This window comes from Electrona antarctica (assembly GCF_951216825.1).
Source record: "Electrona antarctica genome assembly, chromosome: 15".
NCBI classification, from domain to species: Eukaryota; Metazoa; Chordata; class Actinopteri; order Myctophiformes; family Myctophidae; genus Electrona; species Electrona antarctica.
The window spans coordinates 17615799-17630416 of NC_136796.1; the positions used below are offsets into that span (position 1 = coordinate 17615799).

At 39.7% G+C, this 14618-nt stretch overlaps 1 protein-coding gene across 1 annotated transcript in view; it reads right to left on the reverse strand.

Annotated features, from left to right (window-relative positions):
* phactr4a (phosphatase and actin regulator 4a) overlaps window positions 1-7990 on the reverse strand; it is a 59449-nt gene extending 51459 nt beyond the window's left edge. The window contains exon 1 of the mRNA XM_079523341.1: window positions 7629-7990. The gene's annotated coding sequence lies outside the window, so the exon portion shown is untranslated. The remainder of the gene's footprint in view (window positions 1-7628) is intronic.
* Window positions 7991-14618: the final 6628 nt, after the last annotated feature.

Genomic DNA, 14618 nt, shown 5'->3' on the forward strand with positions numbered 1-14618 from the left:
TCAAAAAATACAAAATAAAGCAAAAAATAAATAAAAACAAAACACCTTCCAAATATGAGTGGCAGGATTAACTGTCATTTCTCATGCTCACGAATATATTGAACATATATAGTGAACATTCTGTGAAACAAATCACACTCGTGTGAAGAGGGGTGCTCAGCCGGGGTTCAGAAGGTTTGGAGATTTTTAAAAAGGGAGGCGAGGTTGAGATGATTTGGACATGTGCAGAGGAGGGATGAGGGATACTTGGGAGAAGGATGCTGAAAATGGAGCTGCCAGGTAAACTGAGAAGAGGAAGGCCAAAGAGGAGGTTTATGGATGTGGTGGGAGAGGACCATTCATTTCCCAGATTGCGTTTTTAAGTGACAGTCACCCATCTTTGAACCCCTTGTCAAATCAGTATCTAAACGGCTGCCAAAGATTCAGATGGATGGATCACATAACATTTTGAATGTTGTTCACATGTATATCACGTTACACTAAATGTAGGGAAATTAAGCAGATCTACAAGATCACACCGTGTTGCATTGTGACGCAATGGTGAGCTTGTAGATCAGCTATTTTCGCCCCCAGAATATGGACGCTTGATGTGGTTAAATTATTCACTGCATAAAAGGTGAGCTCCAGTGTGGCTCACTTCTCAGATGTCTAGTTGCTCTTCTTTCAGGAGGCAGAGGTAGGCTGGCACTCTGTTCTCTGAAGGACAACAACATGCCAATTAACCGCCAAAGAAAACAACTATTTTCTGAAATAAATTGATTAATAATTGATCTAGGCAAAAAGATATTAATAAATAGTGAAAAACGTGCACGTTTTTTTTAGCTTGTAGATCGGTGATTTTCACTATTTTGCACAACACCATTGTTTGACAAAGTAACGCTTAATAGTAGTTAAGCGATTCATTGATGTACAACAAATTTACAAAAATATCTTAAAAACACACTTCTTGACTAATATTTATGAACCAAAAAACTAATGGAAAGAATAATCGCAAAAGAAAAATCGATATTTGCAGCCCTATTTCATTCTAAGTAACAACAGACAACAACAAGCCCACTGGCCAGCCACGAGAGCAAACACAGAGCAGGGTTAATGTACACCCTAACTGTTGTGCACGCACACGTACAAGCACAAAACACAAGAAGAGTAAACTGGAGCACCCGAGACATTGGCCCCACAATGCAACGTTTATGCCCTGAGGACACCATGTCAACAAGCTATGTGTACAACTCACACAGTCTCTCTCTCTCACACACACACACACACACACACATTTTGAGCCTTGATTTAGCAGATCTACGAGTTCTCAACACATTGCAGCATGACCGCTTGGTGAGCTTGTAGATTTGCTATCTAAATTGGCTATTTATTTAGTTATAGGAGTTAGTTGGCTAACAAAAATGAAAAATCTGACATAACTCCAAACCCTACAAACCTAACCCCTAAACATTTAACCTCTAAATGTCTAATCCTAACTCTAAGCCAAACAGTAGTGCAAATCTTGCTTTAACCATAAAAACAACCATGTCTCTTGCGAGGAACAGGAAAATTGTTCTTGCAATGTCTATTTCTCAAATTTTACTATATTAGCAATACAAACACACCTGGTCCTGACACAATTTCACTGAATGTTCAAAGGCTGAGTCAGTCAACGTCCACTAGCTTTTTGACCAGGTCTGGTTTCCATGTTCACGTTCGACTTTCATTCAGTACCCTGACATGACTCTCTCTTATAAGAGCAGAGTGCAGCACAAAGACATACGCGGCTAAAAGGAAGCCAGATATTCAGGTTTGGTAGGGTGATCGGGCCATGACATTTATGTACTTTCATTACAATGCAAGTGAATGAGACGCGGCATACCTATTACCTTTCATGTACATTGGTGTCCACTGTACATTTAAAATGGTAAAAGTGCATCTAGCCCGCACACTGACAGAAAACGAATTTATTTATTTTTCAGACGACGAATTGCCATGGCCTATATTCTTTGAATTTACGAATATGTTAGTCAGGAGGAAGACTGATTTGCATAAATCTGCCACTATGACAAATTGACCCAGCAGATTCCTCCAATACAGTGGTTCCCAAAACGTGGGTCAGGAGGACCCACATTTGTATGAATCACTATTGACGCATATAATTATTTTCTTCTTTTATCAAAAGGTTCTCATCAATTAGTTCAAGCTTGTATTTTCACTAGTTTCTGTCGCCGGGCCCAGGGAGACATCAAATTTCTCTTTTGGGTCCATCTCGAGCTAGAAGGTTTGGTAACCACCACTCAAATATGAAATAACGGTCTGCACAAATAGCTGGATGCTCCAAATAGCTATGCTATGCGAACAAGCAAACAGCAAAATAAACAACAATGTCTTGTCCAAACTCAGTCAGTATGCTGTCTGCATAGTAAAACAAATGTGGAGGCTCTGCTTTCTTCTCATCATGTGGTCTTCGCCCTGCACAGAAACATATGGATGGATGCGTGCATAAAACATAACTTTTGAATTAGACCTCTACATTCTATTCCCCTCCCCAGTTTCAGATTTGCTTAGAAAAAGTAACAACAACCTCACGATTGTGCCCTTTACCTGAACTCACTATAATGCAAAATGATCACAGCGGTGCACCGGCTGGAAAGAGTGCACGCCAGACAGGACAAGACCTCCACCCTGCATTACTTGCATAGCACCGGTAGCTCATACGCAATTGGATATTGACTAGTCAGTCAGTGGATTGGTTCTCAAACCTTTACATTTCAAGGACTCCGATAGAGACAAGAGCGTACAGATGGAACCTTACGGGTCCATATCTGGTTCCATTTGTACACTCTCAACTCAAGATTACAGACCTGTTAAAGGGACATTTCACTTTAAAAAAAACTGTCATTTTATCATCTACTCAGGCTTTTGTGAACACAGTTTTTAAGTTTCTCAATTCAGTATCGAGCAACTTATGGTTAAAATGGAGTTTGAAGTTACATTGGTTTATCTGGGGTGTTCACAATAGAGAATAGAGTAGATGATAAAATTACCCAAACTATTTTTTAATGTAAAATATCCCTTTAACAATCCATCCATTTGGAACGCTGTCAAGAATGTCCCTGGACCTGGCCCGTTTTCCACCGAGGTTGAACCGGTTCTGTTTTCAGAGTGTTACACTGCATTAATTGGTTCAGAACCCCAAAAGTGGGTTCGGAAATGGGACCAAAAAAAGACTTGTTTTTGTGGGAACCAAAGTCGGTGAGTCACTATCCTACATACAGGTTGGAAGATGAAGATGTGATAAAAACATTCTATAGGAGCAGAGATTAAAATAGGGTGCATTTTGCATCCCAAAACACAGTTTACGACCTCTGCATCCATGGGATGCACTACTCTACTACTGTACAGTTATTTATTCTACTTTATTTTGCTATCTTTATATAATTTCTTCTTCTGTTTTCTACATGAAAATAACCACATTATAACCATATAAAATGAAATGGGAGTTAAATGCTGCAATTTGTAAAAATGTCAAAAGTATGACTCCTAACGTCGTTGAAGTGAGACTCATCAAATGTCCCTCATCCAAAAGACCATCCCTGCATCCCGGGACTCATTACATTGAAAACCTATTTACATCACTGTAGGAGTCCTTGAAATGCAAAAACGACAAGAAGGGAATACGAGATATTAGTACTTCTGCCTGACAGCAGTATATGACTTAAGACTTATTACGTTTGACACCCCTGGCTTAAGTGGTTGTCTCACTCGTAGGTAGAGATTAGAAAATTATTTAGACAACACGTACACAAGCAGGCATAGCACTCATTATGCAATGCATAATAGACAACCAGCCCTGCTTATTCATTCAGCACACCCCAAAGAGCTCATTAATGGAGCTCAATACACACCCGGGACAAAAAGACAGAGTACTGCAGGACGGGATGGGTTGGAGTGGGGGGTGGATACAATCATCCATTGTACAGGCTCCATTCTGCAGGCCTGGCATTCTCTAAACAAAGAAGCAAGTTGGGGTTTGTTTTGGGAAAATAGCAGCATCTAAAGGTCTCAATGAGCCGGCTGTCATCACCAGGCCTGTAATAGGACAGTGACAACACAGCCTCTACATTCTCTCTCAATTGAAGACCCACATAGCTGCATTCAGCTATCTATATCAGAAGTTCTCAAACCTTTTCATGTCAAGGACATACATTGATACGTATTTGAATTTTGGCCGTGGGTGGACCACCTTCTGGAAATACAACATTTGTGCCGTTAGATTTTTTTTGTAAAACAAGCTCACAAAGTGTCGTTCTCCGACACATTGTGAGCTTGTATATTGGTTATTTTCAATTAGCTAATGTATAGGGTTATTAAAGTGTTTTTTGTTTAACCTTTGTATTCATTCATTTAGCTGGCGACCCCCTGGAATCCACTCCAGGACCACTTTCAGAACTGCTGGTGTAAATGTTGAGATTTATTGTTTTGCTGAAAGCAGTATCTACTGTATTAGCTACCGCTAATGCTTGCCATGAATATCTGCAATATCTGACTTGCTTGTATACAGTATCAGTATGCAGATGCATTTTTAACTCTATACATATCAGGAATCCTTGTTTTCTGTGTTATTTCTTTCTATCAAGAGGTTGTATTTGTCACCAACTTATACAAGCACACGCAGAAAAATGTTAATGGAACTTGTTCCGCAATCTTGTTCTATCTCTATACTTCTTCCCTTTCCTGTGACAACTTGAACTACATTGAGACTGTGCAAAAACAAAAAGGGAATTAACAGTAAACCTGTGTTGATACATGGTGGCCTGCCTGTGTTTTTGAATTTCTCTCAAACATTCCCTATGGTCTTTATACAAATCAATAACCTATATGTAAGAGTATTTCGTCTCTGTCAGGTTGAACCTCATCACGTCCAAAACTGTTACATTTCAGGATTCAAATTCAAAACCATCAAATGTAGCCGATCGACAAGCTCGGAAACGTGTCGCACGTATTTTAAGCTTGTGAATCTGCTACTTTTGATGCTTGTGTGGTGCTGTAGTATGGTCAACTTAGGGCATTAATTTACAAAAAAAGAAAACAAGAAAAAAAAAGTCAAAATGTAAATAATAGTTATCTGCCCGCCAGCAACGATTTGTAATATAGATCAGAATTGATCCCTGGTCCCTGGTTTTTCCCTAAGGGACTGATCGAGGGTAGCTACTGGGACGTAAGTCGGGACTTGATCACCCCGGCTGGGTCACCCGAGTGAGGGGTATGATGTTGGAAGACCCGAAACCCCGAGGACCTTGGGATACATCACTGAGAATACGTCCCAGTTGCATCCTAGCGATGTTTTTTAGTTCTTAGAATAGATTGATTCCATCCTGTTACTGTAGAACACACATACTGGTGTCTGTGTGTATAAACACACAGACACCAGTTCTAAGGAAGGCATCTGAGGAATGTAAGTTAATTTGTATATAAACCACAATATAACAACTGAGCCGATTTCGATGGGGTCTATCTAGACATTCTAGAGTCAATACAATAAAGCAGCAGCTGTGTTTGACTTTCTTCTACACACACACATGTTTGTATTACTACAGTTGTGAGGACATCGACGTCATAGGCAATTTCATGAATGCCATTTTTAACCCTAAACTGAAAACAGCAGATTTACAAGCTCCGGAGTCACAACATGTCGAAGTTAGGGATGTCCCAATCACGTTTTTTTGCTCCCGATCCTCGTTTGATTTTGAGTATCTGACACAATCACAGTCACAATAGTACAAAATCACAGACAATATCCAGTCTAATATCTTGATATGTATATAATATTGATAACTACGGATGTCCGAATCATGTTTTTTTTGCTTCCGATCAGATTCCCGATCATTTGAAAATGATGTGATCGGCCCTGATGTCAGATCACGTGATCGGATCGGGACAACCCCAGTCACATGTAACATGTATTTGGTGCAGGACACCAGCCAAATACTATGTACAACTATGTATAAATGTAAATGAGGCATAACATTAACCCCAACTTAGAATCTTTTCCAAAGTGTAATTCTAACTCCTAACTTTCCTTTAGCATAAAACTAGCATCTATCTTGTGAGGACCAGAAAAAGAGTCCTCACAATGTCTACTGTATTTCTCAAATTACTATACTTGTGGGGACATTTGGCCCTCACAGGTACAGTCACACACACACACACACACACACACTCACACACACACACACACACACACCTCAGTACCTCTGTTGTTCTATGGGGCGTGCTTCTACTAAATAGCTGCGCTAAGGTACCTGCTGAAACAAGTAGCTGCAAGTGCATTGGAATGCGTGGGGAATTCGCTTTGCTTGGAGGCAAATTAAAATGCTACATAACTAAAACAAAAAACACCTTGAACAAAACTTGCCACAACCGACTATAGGCACAGGCTGGCACCTCAAAGAAGAGTGCAAACAAAACTGACATTTTCAAGTTCAAACATTCTCAGTGCTCTCAAAACAAAGCATGACCAAGGAAGGAAGCAGGAGTGTCCATTTTCCCACGGTCCATGTAAATTGATGTATTCACTTTAAATTATTCAATTTGACTCGGTTTTCCCCAGACAAGTTGTGAATGAAACCAGATTAGATGAGGAACCTGCATTGAGCTTGAAACAAGGACCACTTGAGTGGTCCGGTGGTCCTTGTTTCAAGTTGAATAGTTTCCCATCTAAGACTGGTTTCTTGTGATCTCATATCATGTAACTACACTTACCTAACTAGTCATAGATTTACAGTATCTACTCTACATGAGTATTACAGATGAACAGGTTCATGTGTGTATGCAAAAATAAATTGTGTGTAATCAAAAACCATTGATTCATTAATAAATTGGTTAGTATCTAAAAACTGGTTCCCTGTGATCTCGTCTCACTCTCAACATTGACCTACTTCCTAACAGTGTGGGAACGAACAACAGGTTCAGGTTTAATGTGTAAATAAATAAACAAAGACAAACACTCTAAAATGCAGGCTTTGGAGGTTGTAACCGGACAGTTGGTTATTCCTTGTCACGAATGACACTGCATTTGACATTGACGTGTTATTGTGATCACTTTATGGGCCATTATGACTTAAGTTTAAACATCAGCATTCATAATGTGTGGTAGCATTGTAGCTAGCAAAGACAAAATGTCAATGACAAGGACTACTGGAGCCACTTGGAAAGTTCCCCATGGCTCTTAACTGGGCTCTCTTCTACATGGTTTTCCCTCTACACTAACCTTGGATCAAGACTATCATAGATGTATTTTTTTTATCCATTTTGACATTTGGCATATCTATCATCACGTCAGACTCGATAAAATACCTCTATGATAGTAATTGATCCAAATGCTACATCTACACTAAAATATGAAATATAGCTGATATCAAATCAGGGAAATAGCTGATATGCGCGAGCTTGTACATCAGCTATTTTCCCTGGCCATAGCTGCTAATCCTAGATAGTTGCTAACATAGAGCCATAGCAGCAACAGGTGGCTAACCATTGCAAGTCAGCCAGTGTCGGATTTAGGCATTTTAATAGCCTTACTTTATCCAGGTCATAACAGTAGTTTAATGGCAATAAACATCAGATAAACACATCACACTCACTGGTATTGTAGACAACAGGTCTCAGGTCAGATGTAAGAGACCACACAGTTGCTTCTTGACATTTGAACGTCGCTTCACACACGGATCTCCGCCTCCTGTTCACTGCAATCACAACCAACTTCTGCCTTCTGTGTTTACTTTAAACGTCCAAAATACGCCTCTAAAACTAACTTTACGCTACCGAGCAAGGACTAATGTCAGACAAAAAGCAGCGGTGGGTTGGTAAAACGGCCGTTAAAGCGGTGTTTCGGTGAATTAACTTGGTAAACAAACTAATGTGTGCTGTATGTATGTTGCTGCAGCAGCAGGTTAGCGCAGCAACTCCACTACACTCACTGCCTGGGATTAAAGTGCTCTGCTGCTACGCATGCGCACTGTCCACACCTGCTGCAAAGCCCCACCACCACCAGTAACAGAGAGCCATGTAGCAACGTACATTCCATATCCTGGAGGGACGGCCACGCTGTAATTGGCTTGTTTGGTTGTCATGACTAAGATGTGAGGTAAGTTTTTAACTTAAAGTAACAACTTGAAATACTTTGTTACAGGTAAAAGTCCCGCATTCATTTATTTGGGGGTCGGGCGAATTAACGAAATAATTGGCGTCTAAATATACTCACAGTAGGGCAGGCCTGCTAAAGTATGCACTCACTTCGCTCCGCAAATTCCGCAATTGTATTGTATGTATTGCATGTAATTACTAATGCAATCATCATTGTATTGTTGCAACTGGTAAAGGTGGGGTGGGGCTGATTATAAGGAGTTTAATTACTTGTTGAGTAGCTCTGGCTCAATCTATTATCATTACACCCATTTACCATCATCTAAATCGGCAAAGTAGGCTATTGTAGAAGGGCAAATTAAACATTAGGGCAAGAGGTAGAAGTATAAAGTATAGGGGAAACCCAAAATGTAATTGAATTATACATTCCATAAATATATAATTATCCTAGATGAATGTGCAGTAGAAAGGTGTAAATTAGTTTAGGCCCGTGTAATGCATTTTACTGAGCCAGTGAACTGCACTGTCATCATGAGCGTCATTCATGCTCAGAGCATGAATGAACTGTCTGAAAAGCCTGAGCTCTTTCCTAAAGTGACTGCCTGCTAAAGTTTACAAAAGCTTGACTACGTTGACCTCTGCTGGTCACTTTGGTGAACTACATGTTTGTACAAAAGATTATTCTTTCCTTTGTTTTGCAGATGGGTTCCCAGATTGGGTTGATGTAGCTATGATTGATACATTATTACACATTACTTCACTCCACTACATTTAAAACAAATATTGTACGTTTGACTCCACTACATTTCTAGCGCGGGACCCAACCTAATACAAATAAACAAACATCTCTATTTTCTGTGTTTGAGCTGGTTGATCGTGTATTTTCATTGTACAAAAATATCTTTGAACATTTCTGAAAATTCTTTAGAAATGTTCAAAATTTCATAACAGAATAGATAAATTAAAGTTAAATTAAAAGCAAGTATCCCAGTATTTTGACTCAAGTACAAATTTGGCAGATTAACTTTCCACTCATGGTTGAGTAATAGTCTGGCGCGCGCGCGCGCACGCACACACACACACACACACACACACACACACACACACACACACACACACACACACACACACACACTTGGATAAAGGTGCTATAGACTATTCAGTAAATGCACCATTCACCATTTATTTACCATTTAGCTGATAACCAGGCACTTCAAGTCATCTTACTGCAATAAGTTTAATGTTTCCTTTGTTTAACATTTCATTAGGCAGTAAATCACACACACATGCACGTGCATGCACGCAAACACACACACACACACACACACACACACACACACACACACACACACACACACACACACACACACACACACACACACACACACACACACACACACACACACACACACATTTACAATCACATTTAAAACTAGTCTGGTTGCCCTTTACCACACTAAAAAGTCTCAAGTCTACTTTGCCTCATACAAGCTCAGTGGCCTTGTGCTCCGAGTGTCCGCCCTGAGAGACAGGGGCGAATAGTTCTTATAACTGTCAGTTATAATTGCCTTATAGGTTCATGTTCTGCCACCTACTGGGCTATTAAGACACTGTCACCAGTAATGTTATTCAGAACCAGTCGTTGTCCTACCTTGTTGGGCCATGCAGCGCCCCCTATCTAATAGCCAGGATCCCACACCCATTTAAAATGTTCTTGCTCTGAAAATGTATGTCAGTGTATACTGTATATTATTCTGTTTCTATGTGATTGAAAAACATCTCACTGAATAACACATTTTACTTTAAACTGGACTGTTAGAATGGGATTATTAACCTACTTCCCAAAGAGAGAGGGGGGGGGGGGGGGGGGGGGAACTGAAACAAAGAATTGTTCAATCATCAATATGTCCCAAACGTGTCAGTGGCTAGACTTGGCCTTGTACTAGTTGTTCTCAAATATTTTATTTTCAAGGACCCCCATAACTCTGAGAGCATACAAATTAAACAATGTGTACACTCCCAGAGTTACAGACCTGTGATGTTTTTTTATGTGTTTGTGTAGACCTACACATATGACCGTGGCTAAAGTAGGCTATTATGTGCTGTCAAATAATTGTAGAAGGGTAAATTAAACATTAGGGCAAGAGGTAGAAGTATAAAGTATAGGGAAAACCGTGGCAAAAATAAAAAAATTGACAACGATGTCAACCACAAGCCTGCAGCACTGTCCCCTGTCAAGGATGCCATTGTATTATTATTTAGACCTACTAAACCTCCTCTATGGCATCACCTCCAAAACCCTCAATAAACTCCAATATGTTCCAAACTCAGTCTGCTCAGTACCCACTCCAAAGACCATAATCACACACCAGTTCTTAAGACTATACCACTGGCTTAAAGAAAGAAAGAAAGAAAGAAAGAAAGAAAGAAAGAAAGAACGTACTGTACATTTTGTCCAGAAACATGTCATGTCATGTCATGTCATGAAACATGTCATGTCATTCAATGATAGTTTGCAAGATGCACTATGAAGCTCAGTATGGAGTTATCGAGAATCTGAACCAGGAATGTCACTAAGTCTGATTGGCAGCTGTTGTGGCCAGGCTGGGGTCTTTTTACTGAGGCACTTCACAAGGAGGGTGCATGGTGTGTCAGTGCCATTATCATCAGAATTGTTGGTTTCAGAGTCTGAATGTTGGCATTTTGCCAAGCATTTGCCACTGCTGTTGTCTAAGAACCTATTGATGCCAGAGCTGATAACCAGGCGCTTCAAGTCATCTTACTGCAATAAGTTTAATGTTTCCTTTGTTTAACATTAGGCAGTAAATCACACACACATGCATGTGCATGCACGCAAACACACACACACACACACACACACACACACACACACACACACACACACACACACACACACACACACACACACACACACACACACACACACACACACACACACACACACACACACACTCATGCCATGCAACACTGGTGCTGTGAGAACTATATCTGCCCTGATTCACTCCCACTCTAAAGGGCACAACTCTGCTAACACGCTAAACTCCTCAGCGTTAAATTAAGTTATCCATTGTGTGACTCTGAGATTGCACAAATGGAACCAAATCGACCCGTAAGGGCTAAATAAACACCGGGTATTTTACACTGCAGTGCTTGTATTGTATCATAGAACGGGAGCTCATAATAGCTGGTCTCACACTTGTCTGACCTTTCCATGCACCCAGTCTGCTCCGACAGTCATAATAAGCGAGGTTCTCAGTCTCACCCAATATTCTAATAATAGCTACTGTATCTGTCACCTCTGGACGCCAAAGCCTTTCAAAACTGGATTGATTTATGTTTTTCTATTGACAGAAATGCATACACGTGAACATAATATTTGTACATAATCTGTCTAAAAGGATCAAACATGTCATGATTGTGCTCCCTCCCTTGAGTGCAAATGTGTGTGGAAACCAGTGGTTCTCAAAGTGGGCCCCGGGGTCCCGGAACCCCCAGGCGTCCTTGAGGGGGTTCTAGGGGGTCCCCAGCGAAATTTGCAAATATAGCATGGAAATCAGTTTAACCATTTATTTTGATTGATTGATTGATTGATTGATTGATTGATTAATTAATTGATTGATTGATTGATTGATTGATTGATTGATTGATTGAGACAGAGCTGTGTTACTTATTTTTCCTCATCTCTTGGCCAGTTCTTGTAAAAGAGAATTTAGTTTCAATGTGGTTTTTACTGGTTAAATAAAAGTTAAAAAAAGACATCTTGATCGCATGACTCCAAACATAATGTGAACCAATGTATGTGCGTTTTGGCCAAAATCGTGAAGCGGCCTGTTATAGTATCCCCATGAGACAGACAGGGATGAAAACATCATCGCTGGCCTGGTGTAGATAACAATGTATTGCCTGGGATACCAAGTAAACAATGAATCTATAGCATCTGCCTAAACAACATGCTAGTAGTATCTACATAAATCACATTCTTAACAAATCTAAAACAAATCTACAAAACAAAACATGAGAACAAGTGACCAAGATATTATCTTCATAGTACAGTAAACTAACATCAACAAGGGATACAACAAGATGGTTTGTTCCACAGAAGATTTTCAATTGTAAAGTACGATTGGACCACTTACAGTAACCTTGTGATCCCGTATGGAACAATCGGAAAACCCTCGTCTAAAACGTTGAAACAGAGGACAAAGAAAGGAAACAGAAAGCCTGAAAAGGCCATACTGTTGTTCTATAAATAATGCTTGATATTCAATATGTTAGACAATATGTCTAATGTGTGATTGACCACGCCCATGTCTTCACCTCTATAAATAGTCAGTCCGTCTGGCAGACACTCCCTGATACCAATATAGTCGTTTTGAGTCATAATTGCCACAAAATAAATGTGAATACAGACAGACAGACAGACAGACAGACAGACAGACAGACAGACAAGGAAAGGAAAGGAAAGGAAAGGAAAGGAAAGGAAAGGAAAGGAAAGGAAAGGAAAGGAAAGGAAAGGAAAGGAAAGGAAAGGAAAGGAAAGGAAAGGAAAGGAAAGGAAAGGAAAGGAAAGGAAAGGAAAGGAAAGGAATAAAACGCTGTGTCTCCACATTTAGTTCTGATTCTGACAATAGAGCAGACCTGTCCCAGATGACCTGAGAGGCTTTTTTGATTGATTGATTGAAATATTTATTAACAGTTTGCAGAATTACAGTACATTTCAAGCACAAACTCAATACAAAGACTGTTAACTGTGAGTGGACGACGCAATTAAGCATTACACTTTTTCTTCTTTACAAGAGGGTCCACCATGTTCAATTCATCAAAACATTTAGAGACGTACAAATAGACACTTCTTTATAGTCAAAGAACAGAACAGGAAGGTCTGGATTGTTTGCAACGTACAATATCAGAAATGTATTTCGGCCCCTAAACCTGCTTTATAAACCAAATAGTAGTAGCCTATGTGGAAATATCTCGGGTTGAAACCTCATAATTATGTCCAAAACTGTTACTTTTCACTCAGCATTCAACCTCAAAATGTGTTTTGAGCTTGTGGATCTTCTACTTTTGTGTGTTGCTGTAGTACAGTATGATCAAATAAGGCGTTCATTTACAAAACAAAGCAAAAAAAAAAACACAAATAGTTAAAATTTGGAGATAAGAGGGTTCTGCACGACAGCGATGATATAAGTTATTTGACATATGGAGCCAGAGTGTAAAGATCTAAGAACTGGCGTATTTCACTTTCTTTGTTAATTAGGACTCGAACAGCACTATTTTGAACAATAGTCTAAGTAAAGTCTACTGAAGATAATTGCAATTATCTTTTTCCTATAAATCCTGCTGACATACATAAGTCATTCAATCCTTAAATTCTATATGAACAAAACTTGTTTTGGAACTAATATGAAAGTCTGTGCTTAAAAGTCAGTGCTCAGCTTCAATAGGTGACTTTAGAAACCACATGAAAAAAATAATAGATTTTGTCTGAATTTCAACAGCCACATTAAAATAATTACAACATGGTCAACAGCACTCAGCACACTATGATATCTCATTAACTGAAGAAAACGGATAGATTTCTCGTTTCAACAGTATTTGAGAACACACAATTTGAACAACAACAAAGGGGTGGGGGGGGGCGGGGTTGATGTGGATGAGCACTGATGGTGACAAGGGCAAGTTAGCTAAATTTAGTACTAGGGAAAACCCTGCAGCTGAAGCTACTGCGCCCTCATCAGAGTGGACCTCAGACAGACAGATGGTGGAAACAATACTCATGGTTGTTGGACAGAACGGTGGTTTATGTGACCATTATCATACGTAGTTCCATTGAAACTTTAGATAAGCCTTTACCATGGCCTCCAAAATAACCTGACACTGTGTGACTCACTCACAACAACAGTGACCTTCATGGAGCTAAGTGACAGTACTTCCATAAATGCAATGGAAGAACTTTTGGACTGAGTAAAAGTAGCAAAACCACTGTTTAAAAATGCTTTGCTACAAGTTAAAGCCCTGCATTCAAAATCTTACTTAAGTACAAAGCTATTAGCATAACAATTTGATGGAGTGGCAGCGGCTCAGGGGTATAGAGTGGCTGGTGCAGTGGCCACATGGCAACCGCAAGGTTCCCAGTTCGATCCCGGGCTCCCCCAGAGTTAGTGTTGAAGTGTCCTTGAGCAAGACTCTGAACCCCTAATTTCTCCAGATGAGCAGGTTGGTGCCTTGCATGGTTTCCTCTGCCATCAGTGTATGAATGAATGTAATGCACAGTCTATGTGCATTATATGCTATATAAATGCACCATTTACCATTATAATTCATTATTCAGAATATTTCAAATGATACAGTATCATATTATTGGACATACAGAAATAGCTGATATAAAAGCTCACAACCATTAATTATCAAAACTTACAAAGTAACATGCAATTAAATTAAATAAATGTAGGGGGAATAGAAAA